The sequence below is a fragment of the Ammodytes marinus genome (genome assembly GCF_949987685.1).
Source record: "Ammodytes marinus genome assembly, chromosome: 8".
Taxonomy (NCBI): domain Eukaryota; kingdom Metazoa; phylum Chordata; class Actinopteri; order Uranoscopiformes; family Ammodytidae; genus Ammodytes; species Ammodytes marinus.
Genome location: NC_137212.1, coordinates 1,107,748 through 1,126,414, shown reverse-complemented (window position 1 = coordinate 1,126,414; position 18,667 = coordinate 1,107,748).

Genomic DNA, 18,667 nt, shown 5'->3' with positions numbered 1-18,667 from the left:
ACAGTTCCTGAAATCAGCAGCCCGCCGGTCAGACAGAGGAGGAACACCAAGTGGAAAGGTAGAGCCATCTGTAGAAAAACATTTAACAGGGAAAATAGTTTAAATGTGTGGTAATGAGCATCAAGAAAAGTTTTGTTTTCCCCTAACTGTAGTAAACATTTGGGTTCAACATTTAACACAGGTTAACTACTAGGACCACGGACATTTTCAACAAATGAACACTATTTGCATCTATTTCTTCATGTCTTTAAAGGCACACTATACAACATTTTAATGAACAATTGTTTTTGCTTTGCATTTGTTTGACTCGACATCATTGTAAATTAGGGTCACACCTCAACTGATCTTTTGAGTATAAATAAAGGTTAAATGAAAAATAAATTTAAATGTATATTTATAAAAACTATAAAGTTTATAATTTTATACTACTACTGTTATTTATTGAATACATTTTACATAACGTCCCAACTTTTTCTGAATTGGGGTTGTACTTATTAAAAATTGACCAATGATTTGTTAATGAGCATTTCATGATTTACTAAAAGTTGTATAGATGTCTTACAACACATTTGTAATATGTTAACAAAACACTTATTAAACATCTACAGATATATTACTGTTTAGCCTTTTGGTTCATCACTTATGAATGAATTATAAGTGAACATTACCACAGTGTAAACAGCTTTTTATTATACAAAATAATTTGAAGAAAAACTAAAATACATAAAAACGTCTTAAAAGAGTAATCGACTGGGGGCGCCCTTAGCTCAGTTGGTAGGGTTCTCTGTTGATCGACATATTGAATGTAAAGTGAATTACCTTTGCAGTGGAGCTGAAGCCTGATGCAGAGAGAGTGAAGAGCAGGCAGGTGTGTGTCTGGTGAAGGAATACTCACCTGTATATACAGCGCTGAGCTCACACCTGGAATGTTTAGATGAAACAGAAATAGACCAATGAAAATGCTTTAGCAAAGAGGTATGAAGGAGGGCGGGGAGTCTCCATGGCAACAGCCACTTTGCCCGATCGACACACTCAAACTCTAGGACATCCTACTCCCCCACCCCCACCAATGGCAGTCTGACGAGTACCAACCATACCTGTTTTAGTGTGTTTGTTTTGACCTGTTTTAGTGAGCTAGTTAGACCTGTTTTAGTGTGTTTGTTTAGACCTGTTTGGGTGTGCTTGTTAGACCTGTTTTAATGTGTGTTGACCTGTTTTAATGTGTGTTTCGCAATCGCGTGTCACCAGAGACGCATTGTCCTCACCTAGAATGACAAAAAACTTGAAGGAGGAAGTTTTAAAACCAAAAAATAAAACATACAAAATCAATGACACCATTGATTAAAAACTGCAAATACAGGGAAACACAGGGCAGTGACTCCACATTTAACTGATCATGGAAATGTACTGAGTGGGATCTGTGTTCACTGTTTAGAACCAATGAATCCGTGTTAACACATTTGTAAAAGAAGAACTATGCTGTGATGATACTACACATATATAACTGATGAATGGCTTACATTTTTAAATAGGGGAATGCAGAAAGATTTGTAAAATACAACCCCAATTCTGAAAAAGTTGGGACGTTATGTAAAATTTTAATAAAACATTAATGTGATAATTTCCTCATCGTTTTCGCAATGCATTCAATAATTAAAAGGACCATCCAGATTGTTACCAATACAAGGTTTAAAAGCCAGCGTTTGTGATGGTATGGGGAGTGGTTAGCGCCCATGGCATGGGTAACTTGCGCGTCTATGAAGGCACCATTAGTGCTTTTAAACATACAGGTGTGTGTGTGTGTGTGTGTGTGTGTGTGTGTGTGTGTGTGTGTGCGTGTGTGTGTGTGTGTGTGTGTGTGTGTGTGTGTGTGTGTGTGTGTGTGTGTTTGGGCTAAGCTAACCTGGATGAGCTAAGCTAAACTGGATGAGCAACCTTTGCCCATTTCTATATAAAAAACATGCACCGTCAATAAAGCATGAAAACAGGCAACAATAGCCCGTACCTGTGCACCTCCATGCCCCATTCAACCTAGAAAAAACAAGAATGACAATTGATCGTTTGAGAGCGTGTGCATAACAGAAAAAGACCAATGAAAATGCTTTAGCAAAGAGGTATGATGGAGGGCAGGGAGTTTCCATAGCAACAGCCGCTTTGCCCGATCGACACACTCAAACTCTAGGACATCCTACCCCCCCCCACCCCCCATCAATGGCGGCCTGACAAGTACCAACCATTACAAAAACAAAGTGTGTTTCCTTCTCACAGTCGCCTCTCACCATAGACTCATTGTCCTCACCTGGAATAACTTGAGGAATACCTAGGGGGCAAAACCCCTTTTTATTGAAAAACAGACATGTTGCGTTGTAAAAGGTTGTTCACCAGAAATGATATCCAGGACCTTCCAGGATCCCAACCTGGGTGGACAACCTGGTCAACTAGCTGCTGGAAAGCTACCGGGGGCCGACATAGAGCAAATCAGAACCACTGTTTAAGCGAATGGGGGTGGGCAAATAGGGATTTTTTTAAACTTATAGATATCATTATGAAACTTTGCAAATTGATTACTGACATTAAAACAACAACTTCTTGTATTACAGTATTTTCCAGAAAGTTTGAATAAATATGAAAAATCATCAATATCTTACTAATGACGCGCCCCACACACATCCTGCGTCTACCTCTGGAGCGCGTCGCCTTACCTTACTGCTGCCTCTCTCGGACTTTTCTCGGACACACATGCAACGTCTCAGCAGCTGCTGCTGCTTGTTGGAAGTTTTATTTTGAAGGGGACACACCAGGAAATGGTGAAACTACAGCGAAAGCTGCCAGTATGAAGTCAATATGACTCTCAGCAGAGTATTTCAAAAATCACTTTACTGATTTATACGGGAGAGAGAGAGGGGGGTGTGGTCGGGGAAGAAGAAGGCCGTAGACACAGATAGAGCAACGGAAAACTGTTGCGCTCATCATGATCTTTTTTATTTCTTCACTATATTGGATCTCTATATGTGTCATTTATCCAAAAATGAAATGCCAGAACTAATTGAAAATTAGGTTTTGAATCCCTCGGATTTTGATTGCACAATTACATCGTGAAATAAAGGGATTATTTGCGTATACGACTGAGGGATGTTTTATTTTGAAATAAATACACCGGGTAAACGTGTAACTAGAGTGAATGCTGCTGGTATGACTGTCAGCAGAGTATTTCTCTATCAGTTAAAGCACAGAGACGCGAGAGAGACGCGCTGCTCTCAGAAAAAAATAGGCGAGCCTCCTGAGGTGAAGGGGAGCGGCGCTGCAGACGTGCCTCCGACGCGCCTCAGCAGTGCGTCTGAGGTTGGATGTGTGCTCGCTCTACGTTGATTTCACAGTCTGTGACCAAAAGTCAGACGCAGACGCGAGGTAGACGCGCAGTAGAGGTAGGATGTGTGTGGGGCGCGTAATGCGTACATTTGCATATCTGCAAAGCCCCAAAATCTAGATTTTGGACAAAAGCAGAGTCAATTTGTTTATACATTTTTAAAACAAAACAAGCCTTTCCTAATCACAGTTCAAATTTGATCAATAACCCATAGAAAATTAATTTTTTACACTGTTTTTTCCAAGGGAATGTCTAGCCGTTTCCTAAAATACCAGCTGGAGACTCCAAAAGGACACTTTTGGTCCATGGCACATGAAATGTAACTGTGTAAAAAAAAAATTCTACGGGTTATTGATCAAATTTGAACTGTGATTAGGAAAGGCTTCAGGCAGTTGGACACTTGTTTTGTTTTCAAAATGTAAAAACAAATTGACTTAGTTTTCTTCCAACATCTAGATTTTGGGGCTTTGCAGATTATGCGAATGTACCCATCATTAGTAAGATATTGATGATTTTTCATATTTATTTAAACATTTTGGAAAATACTGTAATACAAAAAGTTTTTGTTTTAATGTCAGTAATCAACTGGCAAAGTTTCATAATGATATCTATAAATTCAAAAAATTCCCCATTAGCCCATCCCCATTCACCCCCATTCACTTAAACAGTGGTTCTGATTTGCTATGTCGGCCCGCTGTAGCTTTCCAGCAGCTTGTTGACAAGGTTGTCCACCCAGGTTGTGATCGTGGAAGGTCCTAGATGTCATTTTTGGTGAACAACCTTTTACAACGCTCCATGTCCATAAAACCACTTTGCCCCCTGGGTACTAGTTAGGAAGTTTTAAAACCAAAAAATAAAACATACAAAGTCAATGACACCATTGATTAAAATGTGTTGTTGCAAAAACAGGGCAACACAGGGCAGTGACTCCACCTTTAACTGATCATGGAAATGTACTGAGAGGATCTGTGTTCACGGCTTAGAGCCAATGAAACATACACGTGTGTGTGTGTGTGTGTGTGTGTGTGTGTGTGTGTGTGTGTGTGTGTGTGTGTGTGTGTGTGTGTGTGTGTGTGTGTGTGTGTGTGTGTGTGTGTGTGTGTGTGTGTGTGTGTGTGTGTGTGTGTGTGTGTGTGTGTGTGTGTGTGTGTGTGTGTGTGTGTGTGTGTGTGTGTGTCCAGAATAAGAGGTTACTCAAGGTGAAGTGACGTCATCTCAGTTTTATAGAAATGGTTAGTTGGTGACAGATTGATTGTGAGGAGGAGCTATCAGTTGCCAGAAAACTGAAAAAACTTGCTTGACTTGTTGGGTCCAATCTTTGTCATTAGGCAGGAATGTCGTTATGTAACTAGCTGGTGACCTGGTGTTGAGAAGCACCCTGAGAGATTAGTTTAGTATTTATTTATTTCACATACAAACAATATAAAAAACACATGAAACATAAAAGTACATGTGTGGGTGTGTCAGAAACCTGTACAGGCTATAATAAGAACTAACAATGTGTAGGTATTATATATGTATATACAGGTCCTTCTCATATAATTAGCATATTGTGATAAAGTTGATTATTTTCCATAATGTAATGATAATAATTGAACTTTCATATATTTTAGATTCATTGCACACCAACTGAAATATTTCAGGTCTTTTGTTGTTTTAATACTGATGATTTTGGCATACAGCTCATGAAAACCCAAAATTCCTATCTCAAAAAATTAGCATATCTTGAAAAGGTACTCTAAACGAGCTCTTAACCTAATCATCTGAATCAACTAATTAACTCTAAACACCTGCAAAAGATTCCTGAGGCTTTTAAAAACTCCCAGCCTGGTTCATTACTCAAAACCGCAATCATGGGTAAGACTGCCGACCTGACTGCTGTCCAGAAGGCCATCATTGACACCCTCAAGCAAGAGGGTAAGACACAGAAAGAAATTTCTGAGCGAATAGGCTGTTCCCAGAGTGCTGTATCAAGGCACCTCAGTGGGAAGTCTGTGGGAAGGAAAAAGTGTGGCAGAAAACACTGCACAACCAGAAGAGGTGACCGGACCCTGAGGAGGATTGTGGAGAAGGGCCGATTCCAGACCTAGGGGACCTGCGGAAGCAGTGGACTGAGTCTGGAGTAGAAACATCCAGAGCCAAAGTGCACAGGCGTGTGCAGGAAATGGGCTACAGGTGCCGCATTCCCCAGGTCAAGCCACTTTTGAACCAGAAACAGCGGCAGAAGCGCCTGACCTGGGCTACAGAGAAGCAGCACTGGACTGTTGCTCAGTGGTCCAAAGTACTTTTTTCGGATGAAAGCAAATTTTGCTTGTCATTCGGAAATCAAGGTGCCAGAGTCTGGAGGAAGACTGGGAAGAAGGAAATGCCAAAATGCCTGAAGTCTAGTGTCAAGTACCCACAGTCAGTGATGGTCTGGGGTGCCATGTCAGCTGCTGGTGTTGGTCCACTGTTTTATCAAAGGCAGGGTCAATGCAGCTAGCTATCAGGAGATTTTGGAGCACTTCATGCTGAAAAGCTTTATGGAGATGAAGATTTCATTTTTCAACAAGACCTGGCACCCGCTCACAGTGCCAAAACCACTGGTAAATGGTTTACTGACCATGGTATTACTGTGCTCAATTGGCCTGCCAACTCTCCTGACCTGAACCCCATAGAGAATCTGTGGGATATTGTGAAGAGGAAGTTGAGAGACACCAGACCCAACACTGTGGATGAGCTTAAGGCCGCTATCGAAGCATCCTGGGCCTCCATAACACCTCAGCAGTGCCACAGGCTGATTGCCTCCATGCCACGCCGCATTGAAGCAGTCATTTCTGCGAAAGGATTCCCAACCAAGTATTGAGTGCATAACTGAACATAATTATTTGAAGGTTGACTTTTTTGTATTAAAAACACTTTTCTTTTATTGGTCGGATGAAATATGCTAATTTTTTGAAATAGGGATTTTTGGTTTTTCTTTACTTTTTTGCCAAAATCATCAATATTAAAACAATAAAAGGCTTGAACTACTTCAGTTGTGTGTAATGAATCTAAAATGTATGAAAGTCTAATGTTTATCAGTACATTACAGAAAATATTGAACTTTATCACAATATGCTAATTATATGAGAAGGACCTGTATATATATATATATATATATATATATATATATATATATATATATATATATATATATATATATATATATATATATATTTTTTTTTTTTTTTTCTTCTTAAATCTTCATCTCTACATTACTTATTGCAAATGCTCTAAATCACAATATTTTTATTGTGAATTTGGTAGAAATGTTGTCAATTGTTTATATTATAAAACCAAAATGTTCATTCCACTCAGACATATGCCTATAAATTGTAAAACAAAAGACACTGAACATTTGGAGTGGTCTCTTAATTTTTTCCACGGCTGTATATTTATATAGCAGCTGCTTTACTCTTTGGGTTTTTTAAAACTTTTATATAATTATGGCTTTGATGGTATAGACTTTTTTCTTCCTGCAGTAATCACTCAGCATATTATCAGGGTGTTGCTGTGAAAGCTAAAAATTCCTTTGCCACAGTGGAGCACAATAACAAAGGCAGGTAGAAACAGGGTCATCCCTATGTACCCACAGCCCTATGTTCCTGAAATTAATTTGAATTAATCTACTGTTAGAACCAGAAGAATCTGATGAAGACACAGTGTGAAGATTGTGCCTGTAATGTGAAATATTTCCACAGTTTATCATTATCCTTTAATTAAAGCTGCACTGCTATGTAGCTATGTAAGGGGAAGTTGAATTTTCACCTACAACTCTTTTTATCATAAAACTTTAGCGGGAGGGACTACTATCTATATATATATATATTAGTGATGTCAGTTTTACTAACAGCGTTAACACAAACCAATTTTAACGTCATTATTTTTTTTATTTTGAGATTAACGTTCTTTTTGGCTCAACAAACTTATAATTTTTTTCACATGCTGTTGCAACAACTAGTAACGTTAGAAACACTACAACAACACAAACTATAAATGTAGCTCACAGTTAAGTTACTGTTAATTCAAACCGAACATTTCCTACAGCGTAACTTCACATTAAAATAATTCACTGGTAGAGTCTTCCGTATGCAAGTCTGGGACTACGCGGTGAAAGAACAGAAAATAAAGACTGTCATTTGCAACAGTACTACTTGTAACACTGCGCACAAGCAACCACCTGAGCGCACACAGGCATATACAGTCCCCTCCAATAGTATTGGAACGGTGAGGCCAATTCCTTTATTTTTGCTGTAGACTGGAAACATTTGGGTTTGACACCAAAAGATGAATATGAGACAATAGCTCAACATTTCAGCTTTCATTTCCAGGTATTAACATCTGGATCCGATACACAACTTAGAAGATAGCATTTTTTTAAAAGGATCGCCACATTTTTAGGCGAGCAGAAGTATTGGAACAGATAGACTTTAAAGAGGACCTATGATACTTTTCGACTTTTATGACCTATAAACGTTGTTATAATGATTTATAGTCATGTTTAACCATACTAGAGTATCAAGTAATTACGTACATGCATTTCGACGTATTCCCTGCTGACCGTCTGGGGTGGCTGTGCAGAGCACTAAAGACTATGGCAGCCAGTCGAGCCGAACTTGTTCAAATTTCCGGTATGTGTGTGTCACCAGGGTTCCGTTCTGTCATGTTTCCATATATGGTAATGCTGCAGCCCTGCTGCACTCAGGCAAGCTCCGAGGTTGCTATATATAGCAGGGGGTGACACTACTAGACCAGTGCTCGCTTAGCTCAGCTGGTAGGGAGATCGTTTACGAATCAGTAGACCCGAGTTCGCGTCCCGCCCTGGCTTTTTCTTTGCAGACTAGACATTTAGAATGTTTTCACTATATTTTATCAAAGTAGGCCTACAGGTTCCTATCGTTTAACACTGATTCAGTGTCATAAACCTTTTTGTATTATTTGTGTGCCACTGTCACCTGCCATTTATACTAATAATAGTACCTTACAAAGCATAAAATTGTCATAAAATCTACTACACCAAATACCATTGCTGTAGTACGCTAACTGCTAGATGCACCGGCAAAAGGAGGGGGGGGAGGGGGTGGAGTTGGGTTTGCAGGAAGGGGGGGGGGGAGGGGGCGGAGATTACTATTATAATGTCCTTCTGTTAATTAAAACCAAACTTTAAAACATTAAACATACCCTATTAAATAAATAAGTATACATATTGGTACAATTTAGGATAAATTAAATAGGTTGTTGTGAATGTGTTGGGAGTAGCTTTTCAGTGGCTTATCGCTGCAATTGAAGGAGTTGCCTTTCAAGCTAGAAAAAAGCGCTAACTTCCTGTTCTTACCGGCTTCAAAATAAAAGTCAACTCACGTTTGGCTAGTAACAGGCTTTTAATGTGAAGGCGCACAGGAAATGTTCTGTTTGTACACGCACTAACTTAACTGCGGTAATGTGCTGTCTCCTTCCGGTTATTACCGTTGGTGAGGTTTTTATCCCTCGAATCGCTGCAGGAGCACAGATCCCGAGGACACATATCTTTCACCAGCCAAAGTGGAGGGTGGACTCAATAACTTACTTGCCTAAGTCTACATTTACCCCCATTTGGAGTATTAATGTAGAGCCCTCTAAGCAGTGTTGTGCAGCGCTCCTCTGTGTTTCAAAGACAGCCTCTCCTCATTAGCAACCTGTCGCACGAGTGCGAATGGATTTGTATTCATCATCGCACAAGATCAATTTCAGTAGCAAATGCGATCAAAACTGTTGCACTGTACAGCCCTGTATATATATGTTATATACTTTGTTTTTTATTTAATTAATTTCTTTGAGACTGTTTTATGCTTTGTTTACATCTGATAATTCATCTTCCACATGTATTCATAATTAGTTAAAGAATGGATGACGCTTGCTTGATAGAGCACTGATGCTCAGAGCTGGAGTGGAGAGAGAGAGATTCTGTGGGCTGTGTGACTCCCGTGTTTTTTGTCTCCTCTATAACATTTTGGAGACTTGATTTATATGAATGCCTCAGCTAAATGTCTATGTAAGATTGATGCTGTTTATCATGCTTCTCTGAGGTTCATTACTAATTGTGGAGCCCTGACCCATCACTGTGACTTGTATTCTCGAGTGGGTTGGCCCTCTTTGTCCACCAGAAGGCTGGGACACTGGTGCACTTTTATTTATAAGGCCATGTTAGGGCTACTTCCCTCCTATATTTGTAACTTAATCACACAGAAAAGTGTTGCTTCCCACAATCTGCGTTCAAACAATCAGATGCTTCTGTCAGTTCCATTTGCACGCACAGAATTAGGAAAAAGGTCTTTCATCCATTCTGCTCCCACCAGTTTAGTTTAGTTTAGTTTATTTATTTAGCACACATTAACAATTAATGGTGCAAGGAGGGAACGAAGCCCAATGGGCTTGTACAGAGTTCCACCCCTATCAATAATCACAAAGAAATCATATTCAGGCTAACAAATAAACTCTAGAAATTAAGGAGACAAGGTACAAAAATACTCAAAATAATGAAAAATAGATGGGAAAAAAAAAAATTTGATAAATACATGTCAAAGATAATGAAAAAATTAGAAAGAAAAAGAATAAGAAAAAAAAAAAATAAGAAAAAAGCAAAGGAGAAGACAGGAGGTTATTAGAAGATTCACAAAAAGATAAGATGTTTTTTAAGCTGCTTTTTAAAAAGTGAGTGGGATGATATGGATCTTAAAAGGGGAGGTAAGACATTCCATAAAGCCGGGCCTCTATAATATATACTAAATTGATGATGTGATGTGCGGGAAAAGGGTAAAGATAAGTTGTTATTGGTGCTCTGTCTAGTGCGATGTGAATGTACGTTAAATGAATAAGTAAACAAAGTCTGAAAGCTTTCCGGGAGATCTTGGTTTCTGTAAATAAACTTGTGAATGAATAAACATATGAGATAGATATTCAATTTGTGAATTGGAAATATATAAAAATGAATAAAAAGTGGTGCTGACGGAGCATATCTGTTTGAATGTGAGATGAATCTTAAAAATCGCTTCTGAATAATACATAATTTTTTGAGATGGTTGGGATATGAAGCTGCCCAGACCAGATTACAGTAGTTCAGGAAAGGAAACAAAAAACTATAATATAAAGTTAAATGGGCAGAAGGATGAATTAAAGGACACACTTTCCTTAATATGCCCATCATCTTTGTGGACCTTTTGCAAACCAGGTCTATGTGATTTGACCAATTAAGTCTTTCGTCAACTAAAATTCCCAAAAATTTGGTAGCCTTTACTTGCATAATTTCTGATCCGTTAATAAGTACTTTTGCTTGTTCTTTGGGGTAAGACTTGTTTATGTTGCAAAAGATCACAAAGTTACATTTCTTCACATTAAGTGTTAATTTATTAATTTGAAACCATTTGGCAATAGAGCATAATTCAACATTCACACAGTCAATCAAATAATTAAAGTCATTATGAGTTGCTATGAGATTAGTGTCATCAGCAAATAATACAGGAAAAAGATGTTTGCAAGACATGGCTAAATCGTTTATATAGATCAAAAATAATAAAGGGCCCAGTATTGAGCCCTGTGGCACCCCATGTATAATTCTGGACTTGGTAGAAGAATAGCCATTAAGCGACACATATTGTTCTCTGTTAGTTAAGTAATTCTTAAACCAGTTCAGGGCAATATCCTCCACTCCATATCTATTTAACTTGCTTATCAGAATACTGTGGTTAACCGTATCGAACGCTTTGCTTAAGTCCAAAAATATCCCAATGGCAAACTCACCATTGTCCATAGCTGTTGAAATCATATTAGTTATCTGGAGTAATGCATGCTCTGTTGAATGTTTTTTACGAAATCCATACTGGTGAGCATATAGGATCTTATTATCAGTTAAATGCTTAGATATTCTTGCACATGGAACTAGCTACAAAAAGATTTTAAATTAACCGAAATTATTTCTTTGAACGCTTTTAAATCTAAGCTGAGAGCATTTCAGACCACCTCTTTTACTTGTAGTTGTTTTTTATGATTTTTACTTTACTTGGAACTGTTTTTATTATTTTAATTGAAAACATTTTTTTCTGATTTTATTTGAAAACAGCTTTTTATAATTTTAATTTTTGTCTATATGTTGTGAGTGTATTATTGTGAGTGAACATGTAACTTGTTGCTGCCTCTTGGCCAGGACTCCCTCCAAAAAGAGCTTTTTAATCTCTCCTGGTTAAATAAAGGTTAAATAAAAAAAAGTTGTAATATTAATGATAAAGATGAATAGTTAATTTATGCCTGTCTTGTGTGTCTGTCTCTCAGACTCTAGGTCAGCCTGGTAGACTGTCATGGAGATATGACCTAAACATACAGACTAGAATGGTTTTGTGGACCAGGCTGTAAATAGGTTTAATAAGACTTTGAAAACGGCCTGTCTAACAAGTGAGTCAAAGAAAAACTGCTCGGTCTTGGTTCCACCCCCAGTGGCCACCGGAAGGTACTACAATTTTGGTCACTTCCTTATTGGATGCTGGTAAAAATCGCTGAGGTTGGGGCTTGGAATAAACCCTCCGAGCTCAACTCCTGTGTGTGCCTCGCTCAATCAGACACAATGCAGAAACTCATCCGTTACACTGCACCTTTAATATTCTGAGCTGGGAATACAGATTTCACACCAGAAACACTTTATGCTTAAAGATTATTTTTATTTGTGGAATCCACTTTTTTTCTTTTTTCATTGATTGAGATTTAGATGAATATATATGACAGGAAATGAACAAATCACAAGAGAAGTTCCCCTCTGTTAAAAGAATACTAACGTCGGGTGATTTTTACCTAGGCGATTGCGCTCACATGATTTCTTCGGTACCTTCAAGCTGCTCACTGACATTAGAGAAGGTAAGAGCCCTAAACTTAACAATGACCCAAAATGTAATAATAATTTAAAAAAAAAATGTAATAACTCTTTGCCAATAAATAACAACCTATTACATGATGGAGTGAGCTAGATATTTATAGTGTAATAGTTGTATTTCATTATACAGTGAGTCGATAATATATTGATTAAAGGGCTAATGGATTCAATGTAGGGTTTAGTTTTAAACACAAATTAATCCTTTCAATATTAGGAAAAAATATTTGGTTCGGTCCAAAAGTTGTTAATTTTGCCCAAAAGGTTATGACGATTTGGGCTCAGCATGCGTTACATTATCGACCAGTTAATACATTATACTTATTACAATTCGAGCTGCTGCTGGCCCTGGTTTTTCAAAAGGCAACATGTGTTCAGAGGATTTTCACCTAACGTGTATTAAATTCAGGGATTTTTATTACTTTACACTATTTTTAGGGTCCCCCCTTGATAGCCCCTTTTCATTCATTTTATGAGACTTGGGGGGGGAAATAAAATAATAGTTCTTCCATTTGCCTTGTATGTTTCAATTTAACATTTTCTGATGAGAAGTATTTTTTATTAACTATATAATATATCAGTTAAAATCTACCCGACGTTAGCGATTGTGACTGATCTACAGTCTGTGATATTACTGATTACAGAGGGGTTTGATTGGAAAAGCTTTCAGTAGAAAGTGAATCATTTAGAGAAAGTTCTCTTATATGGAAATAAAATATCAAAGAAACTGTGACGTCATCCTAGTGGGTCACATGGTAGAGAGGCCGGAGGCTTCACTTATCAAGGGAACAGACGTATGGAAGATGCTTCATGCAGTGGTCATCATTCCAACCAGTGCCAGCTGAAGAGAGAAAAGAATCAATTATTAAAATTACTTAAAAGTTTCCACAGTTTATCAATATCCTTTATTTAGTAACTATGTAACGGGAAGTGGAATTTTCATCTAAGACTGTTTTTATCATAAAACTGTAGCTGTAGGGACTACAATATATAGTGCTGTCAAATGATTAATCACATTAATGTCATAGTTAACTCCCCCTTGATTTCTTCTTGTCTTAATCGCGATAAATCGCATTGATGTTATAGTTAACTCGCGATTAATAGCAATCAATCACACATTTGTATCTATTCTAAATGTCCCTTGATTTCTTTTTGCCTCACTATTTTTTCTCATTGTAATGCTCTTATCAGACACATTCTCTACATCCTTGTAATTCAGTGTATTTTTTTTTAATGAATATCATAGTTTCCAATTCAGTGCAAATAGCCCACAATGCAGATCCCCCTAGAACAGCATACACAAACATAATTGGAACTTTTTTTTAATTGAAAACCAGACTATAGAGAAGAGCTATGTTCCGGTTTCTGCTTCAAAATAAAAGTCAAAATTTACTTGACGTCTAACCGTTTTGCCAGTTGAATGATTTAAGTGAAGTCACGCTGTAGGACATGTTCCGTTTGAATTAACTGTAACTTAACTGTATAGTTTGTGGTGTTTCAGTTGTTCTAACATTACTAGTTGGTGCAACAGCATGTGAAAAAACTACATTGTTTGATAAGCCAAAAAGAATGTTAATATCGCGATAAAAAAAAAATTATGCCGTTAAAATGGGTTTGCGTTAACGCCGTTAATAACACATTAAACGGACAGCACTAATATATATATATTCAGGTTTATTAAACGGGGACAATGCAAACTAATAAAAAAATTAACAGTAATAAAAAAAATTGTTACAAGGCATTTTTTTACGTAGTCAAGGCTATATTACAGTATCTGCTGCCCCTGGACTAGTGGTGACTGGTCACCCTGTGCCTAACTTTACACCTGCACATGTCGCCATTTTGTCACCTTACCAAATACCCATAATGCAATGTGTCGGGCACTTCCTGGCTCCTCAGTAAATTGTTGTTGTGAGCGTTCTCCTTATTGATTCATTACCAAAACAACTCATTAACTCTGTCTGTGTTACTTTAACACTTCAAAATGTGCTGTAGGTTAATATCAGAAATAAAACACATAACTACACCACATAATCCTTCAGGTATCAATGTCTCTGCTAAATAAAAAATGACCAGAGGAAGAAAAATAAATAATGTTCGTACCTGGATGTTTGATGGACACACAGTCCTCTTCTCCTCCAAAGTTGTTAGGCTCTCCGGAGTACCAGGCTGTGAAGTCCACACTAGAGCCATCAGTCCACTCCCACATCCCGTCCTGGAAGAGAAAACTGACTGAACAACATTCCTAATCACAGATAGTGGATATGTGGCTACATAAATACTTTCATATTTTTGAATAAATAAGGGGCATGTTTAAACATGTCTCCAACTTTGTTTTGGATGGATCTGTTGACGTAAAAACGCTCAATGAGCAATTGCAACGTGAACATTGATCACTTGGGTTCAATGTCCCCAACCTCCACAGGGAGACAGAAAGGTGTCAGTTGAAGACAGGGCCCTCCCCCAGACGTTCACAGTTTACCCGCACTACCCTTTTGGGCCACAGGGGACCGACTCTGCTACCAGGTCTGTCCAGAAAGTTCAGATTATTCGGCCTTCTTGGAGACCCTGAACAGAGTCCTGCATGGGCGTCTGGTAGGGGACTCCATAGTTTGTTTATATATTTAATTTACTCTGAAAATGCCTCACCGTTGGCTGATCGGTTAACCCGATCCAGGCCTCGACATCTTTGTGAAACCTTCGGTGGATTAGTTCCCTAGCCAAGTTGTTTTCCCTCTGATTGTGGATTGAGGCCAATTCTCCTCCAAGATCTCTGCACTTATCCTGATGGGGGAGACAGAGAAAACACATCATTATACAGTTCTGAGACTGACGCAAACTGGTCTTTAAAGGCAAACTATGCAACATTATAATGAAAACATCAATTATAGAGTCACACAAAAATAATCCCTCTCAGTGATCACTTCTTCTGCCCCACTAGAATATGTGGTGGAGTGTTTATCAGCACAGTCCTCCTCTCTCTGGCTGGATTGTACATAGTAGCATTTACTGGTATTGTTTTGTAAACAGAAGACTCAGATCCAAACTCCACCGAAGCTCCTCCCTTCCTCTTCACGGGTCACAGAGCACAGAGCAGAAGCCTCTCCACCTCCTTGACTAGGGTTAGCTTTGGTTAGCTCAGCGGCTAACACACTGATATGTTCTGTATGTCTAACTGGAAAGAGTCCTCCCTCATATCAATTCAAGCCATCAATGTAGTTTAGCTTCAAGTCTTTTAAATGACTAAATCACAGTTTCTTTCAACTTATTCTTCATTTCATCAAGAAATCATATTCAAATGTCTATATACAACTTTTCAACTCCTTACTGATGAAATCTTTTTAAACTTTTTCAAATAATAATACTCAGCTATCCAGTTTAGCGTCAGCTTTTTCAGCATTCACACACATTTTCTGCAGGAAATGCATTTTCTAGTTTTTCCTGATGCATTTTTCATGGGTACGCTCACCCAGGAACAACAGCTGGTGTAGTGAAAAACACTACCGCTTTAGTCCAAAAGGGGGCGCTAGAATGAACACAAACTGAAAGTTCCTCGTAGCAGCTTTAATAGATACGTACCTCCGCTTCGTGCTGTCTCCTATAATCATATTGAAGGATGAAACAGCGATTGCCCACAGCAGACCAACCAAGAGGACAAGCTGTGTTATAGAAGAGAAGAGAGGCCGTTTTGGATTTTTTTTGTTTGCACTTTTTTGTAGACACATCACACATTATCAGAGCTACTGTCTCTTGGTCCAGTGGTATTCCAGATAACCAGAGGACATCATGTTGTCTGTATGAACTTCTGATATTAATGTAATTAAATTTTAAACATAGAACATGTAGAAATAAGTCAAGCTACTAACGTCTGGAGCGGGGCTCGATGTTGGCGGACCACTGTGGATAGAACACATTCAATTCATCAGCCTGGAAATGTCACTTTGAGGTTTCTCATTTAAGCATCTGTAATCTAGATAATAATCTGAAGTTATTTCTTCCCCTCAAAGCCTTTGGGTGCAACATCATAAGGTCAACCAGACATGCGTTCTAATGCTTTGTATGTGCGTCTGGTGCCTTTAATGTGTCTACAACCCAAATGCTTCACACAAGGCTCAAAATGAACACTCTCCACTCACCAAATTTAGTCTTAGGCGAGTAAGTTATTGAGACCACCCGGCACTTTGGCTGGTGAAACAGAAGATCTACTCCCAAACATTCAATTTAGTTGAACACATTTTTATACTAATTTATTATGTTCCATTTTTAATAGTTTGGTTTTCAATAAAATAAAGAAAATTGGTATGTCTCTTTGTCTAACTTGCAATTGCAATTTCCTTTTCCTTTTCCCTTTTATATATACTGTAGAGATCAATTGAGGGGTGACCCTCATTTACAATGATGTTGAGTCAAACAAATGCAAAGCAAAAACAACAATACATAAACAAGATACAATCCAAATACATCAAATACAAAACAAGCTGCTAAAGAGACAAAACTATTGAAACATTTACACAGTGATGTAGAATGGCTGGAATTAAAATGAAAAATGGGTGAAAGTACAATATCTCTAATTATATTAAACTTAAACAGTTACAAGTAGAGTTTGGCAGATAATAAGATTTAAGATAATATGTCTACATGTATTAAATGATATGAAGGTATTTAGTTTAATTTGTTGCTGTAAGTTGTTCCAGGAGTCAGGGGCACTGATTCAAAAAGCTAAAAGTCTTTCCCAGCTCAGACCGGGCTTGTGGAACATAAAGCATGAGCATGTCAGTGCAGCGGGTCTGATAAAGCCCATCTGAAATGTTAAATAATGGGTAAGATTCCCGGTCAGGGCTTTATAAATAAAAATATGCCAATGTGAGTTGGTAAAAAAGATTGGTGCAGGACATAATATTGACTGAAAATCTCACATGAGACCAAGATGACATGCTAAAAGAGAATGAATGCAAAATGCAATGTAAAACTAATGTTTTATTTCTGGCTGGATGGTAAATGGTTGGTAAGCCAAAAAGTTATTTTTGCGCCGTGGCACATACTGTACATTTGACTAAAACTTATGGTATAAATACGCAAAATTTCTGAAAAAAAGCTAAATTTTTTGCAAAAACACAAGGTTGCAAAAACCTAAACAAAATTCACAAAACTAAAGTCACAAAAACCCAAAAAAGTCCCAAAAGAAAAAGGCAAAAAAACGTAAAAACAGACGGTTCTTGAGAATAGTTTGCATTTTTTTATTTATCAAATACATAGGTACTTACAGTTCCTGAAATCAGCAGCCCGCTGGTCAGACAGAGGAGGAACACCAAGTGGAAAGGTAGAGCCATCTGTAGAAAAACATTTAACAGGGAAAATAGTTTAAATGTGTGGTCAAGAGCATCAAGAAAAGTTGTGTTTTCCCCTAACTGTAGTAAACATTTGGGTTCAACATTTAACACAGGTTAACTACTAGGACCACGGACATTTTCAACAAATGAACACTATTTGCATCTATTTCTTCATGTCTTTAAAGGCACACTATACAACATTTTAATGAACAATTGTTTTTGCTTTGCATTTGTTTGACTCGACATCATTGTAAATTAGGGTCACACCTCAACTGATCTTTTGAGTATAAATAAAGATTAAATGAAAAAATAAAATAAAATGTATATTTATAAAGTTTATCATTTTATACTACTACTGTTATTTATTGAATACATTTTACATAACGTCCCAACTTTTTCTGAATTGGGGTTGTACTTATTAATAATTGACCAATGATTTGTTAATGAGCATTTCATGATTTACTAAAAGTTGTATAGATGTCTTACAACACATTTGTAATATGTTAACAAAACACTTATTAAACATCTACAAATATATATTACTGTTTAGCCTTTTGGTTCATCACTTATGAATGAATTATAAGTGAACATTACCATAGTGTAAACAGCTTTTTATAATACAAAATAATTTGAAGACAAACTAAAATACATAAAAACGTCTTAAATGAGTAATCGACTTACAATAGTTGCATTAAAAATAATTTTCTGTTGATCGACATATTGAATGTAAAGTGAATTACCTTTGCAGTGGTGCTGATAGATAGATAGATAGATAGATAGATAGATAGATAGATAGATAGATAGATAGATAGATAGATAGATAGATAGATAGATAGATAGATAGATAGATAACGTATAAAGTGAATTACCTTTGCAGTGGTGCTGAAGCCTGATGCCGAGAGAGTGAAGAGCAGGCAGGTGTGTGTCTGGTGAAGGAATACTCACCTGTATATATACAGCACTGAGCTCACAGCTGGAATGTTTAGATGAAACAGAAATAGACCAATGAAAATGCTTTAGCAAAGAGGTATGAAGGAGGGCGGGGAGTCTCCATGG